At 42.1% G+C, this 15839-nt stretch overlaps 1 pseudogene; it reads right to left on the reverse strand.

Moving 5' to 3' along the window:
- Positions 1-3752: 3752 nt before the first annotated feature.
- LOC136650049 (5S ribosomal RNA) lies at positions 3753-3872 on the reverse strand (annotated as a pseudogene).
- Between the last annotated feature and the right edge of the window lie 11967 nt (positions 3873-15839).

The following is a 15839-nucleotide window of genomic DNA, read 5'->3' on the forward strand; positions in this document are numbered from 1 at the left end:
CCTCTATTCTATACCCACTCTGAGACTGCTGGGTGTAAATTAGGGTGGAGGACATGTTATGGAGATTTAATTGGGTTAGCTTATGCAAGGTACAACAAAAGATTTTGGATTGCCTCAAAGGCTGCTAGGAAAAAGGAGTAATGACTGTTCTCCCTTTCAGAAGAGAAAAGTCTTGCAATTATCTGTGCATTCAACACATAGGGAAGAAATAGATCATGTCTCAGGTCTTTTACTCTGTACTGGTTCTTGGAATATGTAATGACTCTAAGCATAGCAATAGAGGGTATTAATTTCATGCTTTTTTGTAGTTTTGAGATCAGATGTAAAGATGCCCACAGTGTTATCATACTTCCTTTTGCTTTACCACTAATTTCAACAGGGATAGAAGCCCACCTCTTTAATTTTGAAATGTCTTATTTAAAGATGCACCAGCAACATTTCCATTCTGTACCAATGTGTGTTGCCATTTTCTTGGTTTGGTTTTAGTCTTTTTTTTGAAGCAAGACTTGCAGCTCCCACCGGGCTTGGCATTTTATGGATTTTATCAGCCAGCAAGCTAGAATGAGATCAGCTGTGGGCTTTGAGGATTCACTAAAAAATAACTGAATTGTTTTCTTTGCATTGGGATTGGTTTCTAAAGCTTGTTCTTTTTCTAGGAATCTTGCTTTCAGAAGAGGTATGAGTAAGGTCCGGTTTTCAAAAGAACATAGAAAAATATGTGAACTGCCCCTTTGTTGTCTGGTGATGAAGCAGCAGAACATCTTGACTGTGGCTTAATGGTTTTCCTGACTACAGATGTCCCCGGACCATCCAGGAGAAAGGCAGATCCAGAAGCACTCCCAAGCTGTGAACTTGATCATTCCATAGGAGTGCTATCCCATCAAGAACAGATTGATCACCACCAGATAGTCGGTTTTCTGAACAATGGCACCTCTGTCTAAATTCAGTTTCAGGTATGCATACTATGTTCTTCTGGTTGGGAGATCAGTAAATAGATCTGATCTGTTCAAGATCCTTGTAGAATAGGTAACAAGAGGTCTAGAAAAAGCATATATTTTTGAGATATTTGTGCTCATGCTGGGCCCTCTAGGGCTGAGCCTTGCTGTTGAAAATGGGTTTGATGGTCTTAGTAAACCCCTATCACTTACTATGTAAATAACTAATGGTACAGGCTGTTGTACACTAAACACATGTAAAATGCCTCCCCTTCTGTGGCTTGACATCTCCTGTGGTTGATACAAAGTTCTTTCTGTATCCCTTCTTTAACGGATCATGCGATAGGAAGAAGATAAATAAACCTGAGATGGCTGACGCAGAGCTCTGTCAGCTTCACTTTAGCTCTCTGGTGTTGATGAGAGGGTTATTGGATTTGTTCAATCTATCCTCCTTAGAGAAGTTAATGCTGTTCCTTATTTGGAATGACGGAAACATTTAAAATAGATGCAGGTCAAAATTTCACTGGGTCTTAAAGTTATTTCAGGTTGGCCAGTCATGTTGGATGTGACCACAGCAGTCTGATCTTTAAAGAAGCGGCATTAGTTTAACAATTGCAGCAGCAGCATTTCTTTTTGAGCATTATATTTAGATGAGCACAGCAGACAGTGAGGAAATGAAAACAATATGTTTCAATGAAGTTCCTGAAATGGCAGGAATGCTAGATGAGCATCGCACCACTACAGTAACACAAAAGGAACGCACAGAGCCATTGATGGCATTATTACTGTTAATGGTCATATCTGCAACACTCAAAGAACATGGCATTGCACAAAACGTATCAAAAGACAATGGGTTTGCAGTCTCATGTGGATAATCCCTCCTAAGAATTAACTGGAGGAGAAGTCAATAAACAAGTAAACCTAGGCGAGCTAAAATAAATGAGTCTTAAGGCATTTTTAAAGAAAGGAAGATAATCAATGGAATAAATGCCAGATAAAGCGCATTGCAACTTTACAAAGCTGAACAGATGAGGTGGGGATTGTGTAATTTATCAGTAGTGACATCAGTGTTTGGGAAATACTTCTGTAATTCATTCTGAGGTGCACCAGGGGCAAGGGAGGGGATTGCGGGCCTTGGCGCAACCCGGAAGTGGCCTCTGGGAGTGCCAGAGACTGCCCTGCAGCCAGCACAGCTAAGGAACGCTCTTTTAAAACTTATTTACTTTAAAAAAACATTTTTAACACGGTTTCCACAGATTTTGGTGTCCACAAAACGGGAACGGATTCCCCATTGATACCAAGGGACTACTATATATGAATTGAGTGGAATCAGGAAATAGAAGAGTGTTAGGCCAGAAGGGAGAAGAGACAGAATAAACAACTTCTTTTCTCACCTGAACTATGTGTCCTAACTTTTGGAGACTCATCTAGAGGTGTTCTACTTTTCTTACTGGGGCATTTTATGGTGTATCTTCAATCCCAGTCCACCGCTAGAAAGTTAGAACTTGAAGCAGCATGGAGCCTATTCTGGCTGTGCCAATAAGGAGGAGCGTGCTCACTTTCCTGGCAAGTGCCTCTGGGTGCCCAGGGGCTTTGCGGTCAGACTGGGGCTGCATCTTCTGAGGAATGCTTAGGAGTGTCTGCTGCCATTTTTCACACACACTTCTCTCTCTTGTCCTGCCTTATGAACAATCTACTTCCCTCTACCATGAGTCACAGTAGTAGTGGAATTAGCAGAAGACACCATGAGCCTCTGACTGGAGTGTGAAAAGAAAGACCTAAAGCACTTCTGAAGCCTTGGTTATTTGGTCACTATTTGGGGACATGACATCTCAAAAAGTGTGTAATTGGGGATTTCAGCAGCGGTAGTTTGGGAAGTGCCTTTTGTTTGTTCCTACCTACCCTAAAGGGGCCCTTGGATTTTACAAGATAGCCAAAGATCTTTGGATTTCACACCTTTGCTGTAGCAGGCTCATTCTTGCCTTTATTAATCCTTCAATGATATGTCAGTAAGAGACAAACTGCATGTTACTAAATGCTATATAGATTGATAAACAATGTGCCGAAACATTTTAAAAAATAACCTTAAATTAACTGTAACTTGATAATACAGTCGGACGTTATCTTATATGGAGGTTAGTTTCTGAAGTCATTGCGTAATAAGAAAATTGCATATGTAGTTGAAACTGTGTTAAATCTGCAAAATATGTATTGTTTAAGAACTAAAATCATACTATGAGAGACACAGGGGAACCGAGACGACTGAGGGAACAGCAGCATAATTCTCCCCTTTCAGGCTAGCTCCAGGACGTATACTGAGTAAATGGGATGGTGGACTGAATTGATTGCACTATTGAAACTGTTTTTCCCCCCTCTTTTTTCTTATTTGCTGGCCAAGAACATATACTTGATTACTATACAGTGTAACCCTGATATCTGTGGATCTGGCACCTGCAGATTTGACTCAATGTGGATGCTGTGGATACTGGGGGAAAGCTACTTCTGGTTTGCTCATCAGAAATCCGCGGCCACTTCCGTTTTGCTGAGCAAACCAGAAGTTGCTTTCTGAGGTACCTGGCGGGCCTTTTGAGGCCTGCAGAGGCCCATGGAGGTTTCTGTGGGCCTCAGGAAGCCACTTTTGGTTTGCTCAGCAAAATGGAAGTGGCCAAGGACTCATGTTTCTTTGGATCTGTTTATCTGCAGGGGTCCTGGAATGGATCTCCCAGAGACAAAAAGGGTGGACTTTTACAAATAAAGTGCATTTCTGATGAGACCTGACCTGGTTGGCAACCTTCAGTCTCAAAAGACTATGGTATAAGCCTACCGCACCCGGTATTCCCAGGTGGTCTCCCATCCAAGTACTAACCGGGCCTGACCCTGCTTAGGTTCCAAGATCAGACGAGATTGGGCATGTGCAGGGTAACAGTTGCTGTATTTACATATTCTGAAATTTTGGAGTGGGAGAAAATTAGTTTTTATAAAGATGCCATCTATACAGGATGGCAGTATATTTAGAAATGATTAGTTTGTAAAGTGCCATTTTAAAATAAAATTGTATCATTTCCTGACAGAGTCTGAGTCTGGAAAAGCATTAGAATTAGACAATAAACATTTTTCTTAGCATCTTTGCACTTTTTGCACTTCGTTATTTGCAATGAAATTCCTTTCAGACACACATCAAACCATGTGGGAACCATGACTTTCCTGATGATACTATCCAATGTAGATGCCATAGCATGCTTGGCTCCTAAGTTAGAGTTGAAAACAGTTTGGTGCCCTGTTTGACTTATTTGCTAGGTATTTTGTGAATAAAATAGTTCATATCTATCATGGCTAACAGCCCAGTCCTATTCCCTGAGTAGCGCCAATGCAGCTGAACCCAAAATGTGCATGCTATATCCTGTCTGAGGACGAGGACTAGCTGATCAGACAGGGAGGGTTATAAATTCATTATTGAGTGAAAAGGGTTCAGAGTTGCATCTAGGAAGCCCTGGAGTTGGGCTTAATTCATCAATACTCATATTCATGATTAAGGGGGCTGATGCCAGCTTGTTTAAAGCTAGTAGTGATTCACTCTCTCCTGAAGAAGCCCTTCCTGGAAATCTACATGAAACCACTGGGAGAGGGGATTGGGAATTGAGTGTCATCAGTATGCAGATTCACTGGCTCTATGTCTCTATTCCATCTAATGGTGGGAATGCTGAATGCCAGGTGCAAGGGAGTAGCACCAGGATGCAGGTCTCTTGTGGCCTTGTTTGCTCCTTGAGGCATCTGGTGGGCCACTGTGAGATACAGGAAGCTGGACTAGATGGGCCTTTGGCCTGATCCTTTCGAGCTGTTCTTTTGATGAATTGCTGACTGGAATCAGTGAGGAACTGGATGAGCATGAACGAATTGAAATTAAGTCTAAGTAAAATAGAGTTGCTGGAGACCTGTGGCTCGGATATTGGGCTATCAACTGGTTCTAGATTATTATTATTATTTATTATTAACTTTATTTATATCCCGCCTTTCTCCCCACAGGGACCCAAGGCGGCTTACAACAATGGTTAAAAATATTCATTAAAAACATAATTTAAAAACAAGATAAAACATATTTGCAGAACACATCTCAAAAACAGCAGTCAGATAAAGGTGTAAAAGAGCACAGAGCAGCAGTTTATAAAAGGGATCCAGGCCTGTAACCAGGTGTGAATAAAGGTATTAAAAGATGTTAAAAAATGATGTTTAAAAAGGCCAGGAACTCAGAAGGCTTGTCTAAACAAAAGAATCTTTGGGCCTCGCCGGAAAGTTTCAAGAGAGGGAGCAGTTCGTAAGTCAAGGGGGAGGGAATTCCATAGCATTGGTGCCACTACTGAGAAGGCCCTATTTCTTGCCACTGCCCCGTGTACCTCCCTGGGTGGCGGCACTTGTGATATAGATGTGATTGTGCTCCCTCTGAAGGAGGTTTTGCAGTTTGGAGGTCATCTTTGATCTTTCATGGTACCAGTGGAGGCCACGGTTGGGGTGTTTGTGTGTGTTTTTGCCAAACTTAGGCTAGTGTGGGCAGTCAGCCCTGACCAAGGTGATCCATACATTGGTGACATCAACACTGGACTACTGTAACATGTTGTATGTGTAACTGCCCTTGATAACTTAAAATTAGTGCAAAATTCAATTGTATGTGTGTTGACTAAGGTCAAGCAGTTTGACTCCCCTGATGCTACTTCTTTTTCAACTGCACTGGCTGCTAATCTGTTTCCAGGTGCAACTCAAGGTGCTTGGCAATGGCATTGACCCTTAAAGCCCTACACAATACATGACCAGGGTATCTGAAGGACCTCCTTCCTCCGTGTTAGATGGCTCACCCCTGGAGGCGCCCTCCTGAGGGGAACACCATTGGCTGGTGTTGATACAGGGGGCTACCTTCTCTGTAGCAATGCCACAGTTGTGGAATTCCCTCCCTCCTAAATTCAGATGGGCCCTCTCTCTGTTCTGGCAAAGCTTGAAGAACCTATTGTGCTGTTTCGCCTTTTCTGTTCAGATGATAGACTTTAATGCACTCCAAATGGACAGCTAGCGGTTTGTCTGAAATCATCTAGATTTCCATATGTGGCTAATCTCAAGAAATAAATTACTGGCCTAATAATCTGCCAAGATATAGTAAACATTGCTAAGATAATTGTACACAGTTTGTGCCTGAATTTTGAAGATCTCTTCCAAAGCTGTATGGAAAATGTTTGCTTTGTATCAGAGATTAAAGTGAATCATAGGTTTTTTTCTGGAACTCCTGCAATGATACCCTGCATAGTCCTATACAGAAGTACCCAAACTTTCAGCTGCCAAGGCTACATCACTCAGCCTTGCTCTTGCAGTGGGTTGCAGGTCAATTATGAAAATATATGCATAACCCTAAGGCCTTTGGCAATAGGAGAAAAATATTTGCAAGATACATTTGCAACTGTGGTGCTGCTTGCTGTCTTTTTTTGTTAGGCGGGCTTGGGGACAGTCTAGCAGTTGCTGTATCTAGCAGGGACCATGGGGGGAGAGAAGGAAAAGGAAAGGGGCCACATATAATTATAATACCACTGGGCTCAGTGGACTGTTCAAAATGTGTTGGTGGGCAGTAGTTTGGGGACCAGTGCTCTAAACTTAAACCTCTTCAGTTCAATTGAGTGACACTGTGGGGAGTGGGGGGAGCATCAGGGCAGTATGCTTTCCCTGACATGCATACATAGAATGTGCAGCCCTGGCATGTACAGCTGTATACACTGAGAGTGCTCCATATATGTTTTAATGAACGTGCTTAAGTCAGGGAAAAATCTGTTCTGTCCCCACCACAACATCACAATCGACTTGGGCTGCAATCCTAACTGCACTTTCCTGAGAGTAAGCCCCACTGAACAAAATAGGACTTACTTCTGAGTAGACCTTGTTAGGATTGTGCCCTTGGTCTGTCTGAAAAAGGGGTAATGTTTGAATGTCCAATAAAAGGTACCTGGTGATGGTCCTGGTACATGAAGTGTACATGAAAAGGAAGCAGTTCTGTGGCTGATCAGTGCTTGGCTGATAGAACCCCCTCTATGCTGCTATCTAGAGTTCTACCATGGAAGAAAGGCATTCTATCAACACAGCTGAAATCTTTTGCTGGTTCTTCATATCAGCTTATTCCCCACTGCATGGACCACAGTATTTTGAGAGCTCTTGAAGGTGCAGTTTTGCTCTTATCATGTGGCATGTAAAGGCTTTGGGGTCTCTGCAGTGCCAAGAGTGTACTGGAGTGCCAAGAGGTTCATTGGCCAGTTTCTTTGGGGCTTCCAGTGCCAGCCCTGTGCATACGAGTTAATTACTATCACAAGCTGGAGTTCTATGCATGTTAGGCCCCCTGGGCCATTTTGTTTCATGTAGAACAGGGGGCTGAAAAGCAGGGCATCTGCACACTCTATGCTCCAACTGTCCCTATTTTCTGGTTAACAAAACACCCCCCCCCCCCAATGCTCCTGATCAACCATTGTTGTTGTGTTTGCCCTTTGGGTGCTAGTGTGTGGTCATACTTCAGGGTTGAGCTGTCTGGGGTCTGTAGAGGTGAACAGCTGAGAGGGGATGGGATGCACCTTATCTTAAGTTCGTATGCATATAAATTCAGTAACTGAGCACAAAAGCATGGTTCAGTAGTATGCCTTTTGTTATTTTGTATGCTATAAAAAAAGGAAAAAGGTTTCATATACTGCAGCTGCTGATGTAGAATGTGAACTGCAGTATGCTTTTCTAAGATAGCTTTAACCAAAAGAAGAAACACTGTCATGGCTTTTAAAATCAGTGGATGGGCAATTGATGAGTGAAAGAGTACAGCATAACAGAGCCATCAGTAATGCATACCCAGGATGAACAGGGCTAAAACTGCAATCCTGTACACACTTTCCTGAGAGTAAGTACTATTGATCACAAGGGAACACACTTCTGAGTAGAAACACCTAGGCTTGTGTTGGAAGACAGTGGCACTTGAAATGAGGGTTGTTGTGTTAAGAACATAAGAACAGCCCCACTGGATCAGGCCATAGGCCCATCTAGTCCAGCTTCCTGTATCTCACAGTGGTTCACAGTGTTCATCTGTGAAGGGTTGGAGGATCTGCTGCATCTGGCATGTGGAGTGCAAGCAGAGAAAAGTGAATAGGCCAAGCTGGTCTACTCCTTCACTGTCTTCTGGGAGCCTGTGTGTGTGTGGGGGGGGGGGGAAGACGACGGTGACTTGTTAAGGCCAAGGAGAAAGGTAGACCACTTGATCCTTCTCCCTCCCCTGACTTTTTGCTTCATCCTTATTCCCCATGCAGGGAAAGCCAAATTGTGCTCCTAGGGAGGAAACATATTTACGGCCCAATCCTAACTACCTCCCCACTGGTGTAACTAGCATTGCGTTGGCAGAAGCTGCTTTACGACTGTTGCAAAGCAGCCTCTACTGACAGTACAGTACAGACCTGCCAGCAGGGTGACCACAGCAGTGTACTGTGGGTGACCACAGGGTGTACTGGCAGGCCCACAGACAGCTGCTGGAGCAGGTAAGCCTACCTGGGGTTGGAAGTTGGCAAAGAGCGGGTTGAATGGGGTGGGGTGGGGGAGACATAATGTGAGAGGGATGGGCAGAAAGGGGCAGTTATGAGGGGGAGAGGAAGGTGGATCAGTCCTGAATGGGGTGGGATTGGTGGCAGTGGTGCATGCCAAATCCTGAGCCCTTCCCAGGCCTGATCTGCCTTCATGTTGCAACGTGGACTTGTGCCAGCAATTGAACTGGTGCAGGTCCAAGTTGCTCCTTAGTGGCTACTGGGGCTTACCCCAGGGCAAGGGGACAAATGTGCCACCCTAAGGAGACCTCCAGTAGCTAAAAATCCCCCGCAGGATACAGTGGTAGCCACACCAGTGCCACTGCCTTGCTTGTGCATGGATTTAGCTATGATTGGGCTGATAAACTATTTTTCTGTCTTGTTCGCTTGATATGTTGGGAGCCACCTGGCATATTCTCGTTCTTCTGACATATGTTTGTTTTTCAGTTGTAACCTAACCCTCAAGCCTTAGGGATGTAGAGGGTAAAAAATTAAAATCAGTCCAAAAATATTGAAAACTGCATTTGGCTTTCATCAAACAGAATACTAGAAGACTCGTATATTGTAGCTCAAGGGTATTTTTTCCTTTTAAATTAATTACAAAATTAATCCTGGATTCTATTTTTAGTGCCAAGAAAGTCCGAAGCATATTCCCAGGGTGCATGGCTTAAATTAGCTCTTACAGAATAACCTGATTACTCAGAATAGCTACATTGAACATTTTATGGGCAGGTAGAGGAGTCAATGAATTTTGTAAACTGGTTTCTTTTACTCCTTAGGCAACTCTTTGGCACTGCTAGAAATATCTTTTGAGAATAGTGAGTAGTGAGTGTCATATTTACTTTGATTGTCATTTTAATATAGTTTTCACTTTTTATACCTCACATTTGAAGGATGAATTTCAGGATCTGAAAGCATAGGTTCTAAACACAAAATCTGGGATCCAAAACTTCCAGATTTGTGGCTTTGCAAATCTGCTTTTCTTGTGCATTAGGGTCTAGAAGTGCATCAGAGACCAGGCATGGAAGATGCCATTTTTGCTTTAAATAGGTTTCCAAATGGTTTTGTAGAGAATTTTCTAAACAGTTTTCATATTCCCTTATTTCAGATGATGGCACTGCTCTTTGCTGTGTTATATCAAGTCCAAAGCAGCTCACAGTGTTCTGCTGGATGTTTCTCTCTTGGAGACAGGAACAAGGTTTCTCAGATAGCGGAAGGTGGAATGATAAGGTCATTGCTGCTCAGGTGTTCATACTCCTCCTTTATCATGTCTCTTCACATGCACAGGGGCAAACCACGGGCAATCCATCAGGAATATACAGGTCCAGCCTATTTATACACGGATTTTTTATACATGGATTTGACTCAACATGAATGGCCCCTGCAAATGAGAAGGAATGTGCTGATCCTTGGAGAAGGGGAAAAATGCATCCCTTTAAAATCAGTTTAAAAAACCTGAACAGTCCTTTAACAATAGCCTCCTTAATGAGAGAGAGAGAGGGCAGCTGGCTGACAATCCATCAATCCTTCTCTCTCCAGCGGACCCCTCCCTTCCCCCTGAGCATGTGAAAGAAAGGTGATCGCTTTGCATTGGTGAAGGGAGGGGCTGAGTGAAGTGCCTTTGTAAGCACTTGCAGTATAACTGATTGATGGATTGTCTTCTTAATGGCTCTTATCTTACACCACAAAGGTCAGCAAGGCTGTTTTTAAATCACCCGAGCAAAGAAACTTTGTTTTTTAAATTGATTTGCTATAGTGCGTTTTTTGCCATCCACATGTTGAGTGTTTGGAAAGGAACCCACACAAATAATTAGTCTCAACCTGTATGTGTGGGCATTGGGATATTTTGTTTACTGCTGTTCACATGCAGTGTTGCCACATTCCTTCATGGTTAGTGCACATGCCTGATTTCAACATTGCGGCCCACTGAGATAAAAGAGGACCATTTTTGTGCCTCACTCACTTGTGTAGGCTGCCCATCAATGTACAGGTTGGGTATCCCTTATCCAAAATGCTCGGGACTAGAAGTGTGTTGGATTTTTTTTTTGGATTTTGGAATATTTGCGTATACATAATGAGATCTTGGGGATTGGACTCAAGTCGATACACAAAATTCTTTATGTTTCACATACACCTTATACACATTGCCTGAAGGTAATTTTTTTCCCCTTGGGGACACTGAATAAACTGTCTGCTGTGCGCCTGTGTTTAGATTGCAGCCTGTCACATGAGGTCAGGTGAGGAATTTTTCCACTTAAAGAAGCGCCAGATTTTGGAGCATTTCAGACTTTAAATTTTCAGGTAAGAAATACTCAACCTGTTCTAAGGGGTTTGACATAGCTATATCCCTAAAAGTTTTTCTTAATGTTGTAAATTTGGATTTTTTAAACTCTCACATATTTTTTTTACACCAAAGTAGAGTAGAACGAAATACGTAATGTAATGGTTGATATTTGCCTAACCCTAACTACAGCATATATGGGAGCAGCCTTCAGTATCCATTGCTGATGGTTTCATAACACTCATGGCAATTTAACAGCTCTAGAGTAGTCTGGAGATACTGCTCAACCAGAGGTCTTATGATCAAGTCATAGCAATATTAAACAAGAATAATTAAACGTTATGTCAAAAGAATTCAACTTTCAGGAATCTAGTGCCTATTAGGACAGAGACTGTTTGATTAAAAATAGCTGGTGAATAGCTGCTAACTCCAAGAGAAGTCTGGAAGGCAAACTAGAATTTAAAAACTAACCTCATGCTGCAGGTTGTTATTTTGGACTAAAAATACAATGGGAACAACCACAAAAATTTTACAGAGGTGGTTTATGGTTTTTTTTATTCTTATGAATAAGAGAATGTTCATTGGTTATCTCTTGGCCATAGCACAAATAAACCAGGCCATGGCAAACAGAGCTCATTTTAAAAAAGTATATTTAATAAAGTGTATTTTAATTTTATGTTAGTGGCCCAAAAGATCAGATAATTTCTTCTTTACAGCACTGAATTAAGTGGGATAGTTTAAGAAAGGTTTGCAAAGTGGATCATATATTTAGTAATTCATTCAGCATTCACACGTTTGCTGATTTTTTTAAATTAAAAAGAAATATTGATCCTGGAAGGGACTTGAGCAGCGATTTTCAACCTTTTTCATCTCACAGCACACTGGCAAGGTGCTAAAACTGTCAAAACACACCTTTTTTTTTTTTTTTTGGAGGGGAAGCTCACATTCCCCAATGGCCCTACTAATAAATGACCCTCCCTAATCTCCTGAGGCACATCTGTGGACTATTCGAGGCACAATGGTTGAAAATCACTGGACTAGAGAATGGAGCCAAGAAAGAACCTGCTAAAATGAGAAACTGGTGATTTTCAACCTTTTTCATCTCATGGAACACTGACAAGGTGCTAAAATTGTCAAGGCACAGCACCAGTTTTTTGACAATTGATAAGACACACCACATTGCAGGTGAGGGGTTCATATCCTCCAGTAGCCCTACTAATAAATTATCCTCCCACAAATTCCCACGACATACCTGCAGATCATTTGCAGCCACCATGGCACACTGGTTGAAAATACCTGAACAAGGGAATTGCTGAAATAACTAATTCCACGACTTGAGTGGAAATGTTTCTGCTCAAACAAGCATGGATTCAGATCCAATCGTATGTCTTAAATCTTCTGTAACTCTATATCTAGAGCTGATGTCCACATGAAGTAGTCACATACCCCAAACCCAGTTATCTTTCTAGGTCGTGCTGTACAGCTCCTTGCTATACAAATAAGCTTCAAGTCATTATACTACTTTCTGCTAGGCCACACCTTGGACCAAAACATGAAGTACCAATTAGATCAGAGGTAGTGTATTGTACAAGACTTACAACACAATTATATGTTTGTTGACTGAGAAATAATGTCCTATTCAACTCATTGAAACTTACTCCCATGTAAGTTTGTATGTAGGATTGTGACCTTAAACACAGGTCTGTAAATATCTCAGTTCTAAATTTAACCCATTTCTGCATGGTCCACAGGTGTACACATTTGGTCCCCGTTGCATATATGCAATGTTGGGCAGAAATGGTTTAAGAAAAATAACTTTTACATTATGGTTTGACAAAGTAGTTCGTAATGCAAAAAGTTCAAATGCAAACATTTTTCTTAAGATATGTTTTAACTTGGAGGAAAGCAAGTCTGGTTTTCAGAAACAAAGTCTAATATCTTGCTAACAGTAACATAGGCTTTATCCTGACTATTTCTGGGAAGTTAGCATCCTAAATGCAATTGCAATGCACTTAATAGGAAGTCACTTTCATTGAATTCAATGGGGTTTAATTCTAGGTAAATATGCTTAAGGTTTTGTGCAAATAGGCAGCACCTATGTGGCTGCATTCTATTTCCCTAACCTTTTAGCCTCTGAAAAGCCATTTAAAAAAAATCAAAAACATGCTGCAAAAATATCAGCATCACAGCTTGCTCCTAGCTAGAGTAAAGATATGTCTGTCCTCAAATTTGTAAGCACTCTGGTGAAGAGACAAAACTTTTACGCCCCATAAACTCTATAAAGTGTGTTGAGTGCTGATAGTGCTGTATAAATAAATTACAAGAAACATACCTGGTGAGCTCAGGGTCTCAACTGAACTTTCCCCAGTGTAACCACCAGTGTCCTGGATTGGTTGAAGTGGAGGCGAATGTGAATCTCTGGGCTGCTTGAGGATAGTTAGATCTGGATGGAGATGTATGCCTCTGGATCATGATGACCCTAACAGAAATAGCACTGAGCAGGTAAGAGGATTACTGTAAAGGAATTAAGGAATTTTGTTAATTAGCCTTGACCAATGAAATGCCAGGCTTCCCAGGGATTCAAAGGATTTGATACATAGATCTAATTGGGAAAGAAAAAACTGCCTGAGTTGCAGATGAAACCTTAGTATTGCAGTTGGGAGTACCCTAAACTGCCCACCATGGATAATTGACAGACCGTAAACTTTATTAATTATAATTGGCATAAAAATAGCATTTAAGCATGTCTTCCAACTGTACGAATTACAGCATGTTTTTCTCTAAGCGTATAGAGTGTTATTTTATCCTGAATTTGAATCAAATACTGCAGCTTAATGTCAGCTGAGTTTGTTCATCTGGCAGAACCCTGTGTGTTTCTGTCTTGTGGAATTAATCTTCCAACAATTTACATCAACCACATAATTCTGAAAAAAGAATTACTATTTTGGGAGATATCCTCTGACAATAAAATATGCAATTTCTTGGCCTCTGAATGTGAAAATGGTTTTTTTTGTTTTGTTCAAAGGAAAAAGAAGATATTTTGAAGTATTCCAAATAGTGTTTCAAAAGGCCCTTCTGACTTTTTTCTCCCTATAGCTAGATCAAGCATCATGCAGTTCTGCACAACTACAGGAGAAAGCCCCTATTTGAAATGGGGAAGGTTAGATGAGGACATCTTATCCCCATGACTGATTTGCAAGGTGCATGATCCATTGCACCTGTTTGCAGAACCAATTAACTGAGGTTAAGTAAATGAGGCTTTCTTCAGCTCTGTGCAAATTTTAGTTCAGTTATGCCATCATATGTAACACCCAGACAGATTCTGTTTATATGCTCTGAAGATGATGCAGGTTGGAAAGTGCAATGTTAGAGATCCACTCCATGTTTTTTCTAATTGCTTGACTATGCCACAATGTGGAGAAGTTCCGATCCAGGTTTTATTCAGGACTCCAGTCCAATCCACCCCAGTGATAAGCTCATGCTAGATACTTGTTGGAACCCAATGAGTTTCTGTGTTTATCTTTGATAAATTAAAGATCAATAAGTCACCGGGCCCTGATGGCATCCACCCAAGGGTTATTAAGGAATTGAAGAATGAAGTTGCAGATCTCTTGACTAAGGTATGCAACTTGTCCCTCAAAACGGCCACAGTGCCAGAAGATTGGAGGATAGCAAATGTCACGCCTATTTTTAAAAAGGGAAAGAGGGGGGACCCGGGAAACTATAGGCCGGTCAGCCTAACATCCATACCGGGTAAGATGGTGGAATGCCTCATCAAAGATAGGATCTCAAAACACATAGACGAACAGGCCTTGCTGAGGGAGAGTCAGCATGGCTTCTGTAAGGGTAAGTCTTGCCTCACGAACCTTATAGAATTCTTTGAAAAGGTCAACAGGCATGTGGATGCGGGAGAACCCGTGGACATTATATATCTGGACTTTCAGAAGGCGTTTGACACGGTCCCTCACCAAAGGCTACTGAAAAAACTCCACAGTCAGGGAATTAGAGGACAGGTCCTCTCCTGGATTGAGAACTGGTTGGAGGCCAGGAAGCAGAGAGTGGGTGTCAATGGGCAATTTTCACAATGGAGAGAGGTGAAAAGCGGTGTGCCCCAAGGATCTGTCCTGGGACCGGTGCTTTTCAACCTCTTCATAAATGACCTGGAGACAGGGTTGAGCAGTGAAGTGGCTAAGTTTGCAGATGACACCAAACTTTTCCGAGTGGTAAAGACCAAAAGTGATTGTGAGGAGCTCCAGAAGGATCTCTCCAGACTGGCAGAATGGGCAGCAAAATGGCAGATGCGCTTCAATGTCAGTAAGTGTAAAGTCATGCACATTGGGGCAAAAAATCAAAACTTTCGATATAGGCTGATGGGTTCTGAGCTGTCTGTGACAGATCAGGAGAGAGATCTTGGGGTGGTGGTGGACAGGTCGATGAAAGTGTCGACCCAATGTGCGGCGGCAGTGAAGAAGGCCAATTCTATGCTTGGGATCATTAGGAAGGGTATTGAGAACAAAACGGTTAGTATTATAATGCCGTTGTACAAATCGATGGTAAGGCCACACCTGGAGTATTGTGTCCAGTTCTGGTCGCCACATCTCAAAAAAGACATAGTGGAAATGGAAAAGGTGCAAAAGAGAGCGACTAAGATGATTACGGGGCTGGGGCACCTTCCTTATGAGGAAAGGCTACGGCGTTTGGGCCTCTTCAGCCTAGAAAAGAGACGCTTGAGGGGGGACATGATTGAGACATACAAAATTATGCAGGGGATGGACAGAGTGGATAGGGAGATGCTCTTTACACTCTCACATAATACCAGAACCAGGGGACATCCACTAAAATTGAGTGTTGGGCGGGTTAGGACAGACAAAAGAAAATATTTCTTTACTCAGCGCGTGGTCGGTCTGTGGAACTCCTTGCCACAGGATGTGGTGCTGGCGTCTAGCCTAGACGCCTTTAAAAGGGGATTGGACGAGTTTCTGGAGGAAAAATCCATTATGGGGTACAAGCCATGATGTGTATGCGCAACCTCCTGATTTTAGGAAT

Source organism: Tiliqua scincoides, chromosome 4 (genome assembly GCF_035046505.1).
Source record: "Tiliqua scincoides isolate rTilSci1 chromosome 4, rTilSci1.hap2, whole genome shotgun sequence".
Taxonomy (NCBI): Eukaryota; Metazoa; Chordata; class Lepidosauria; order Squamata; family Scincidae; genus Tiliqua; species Tiliqua scincoides.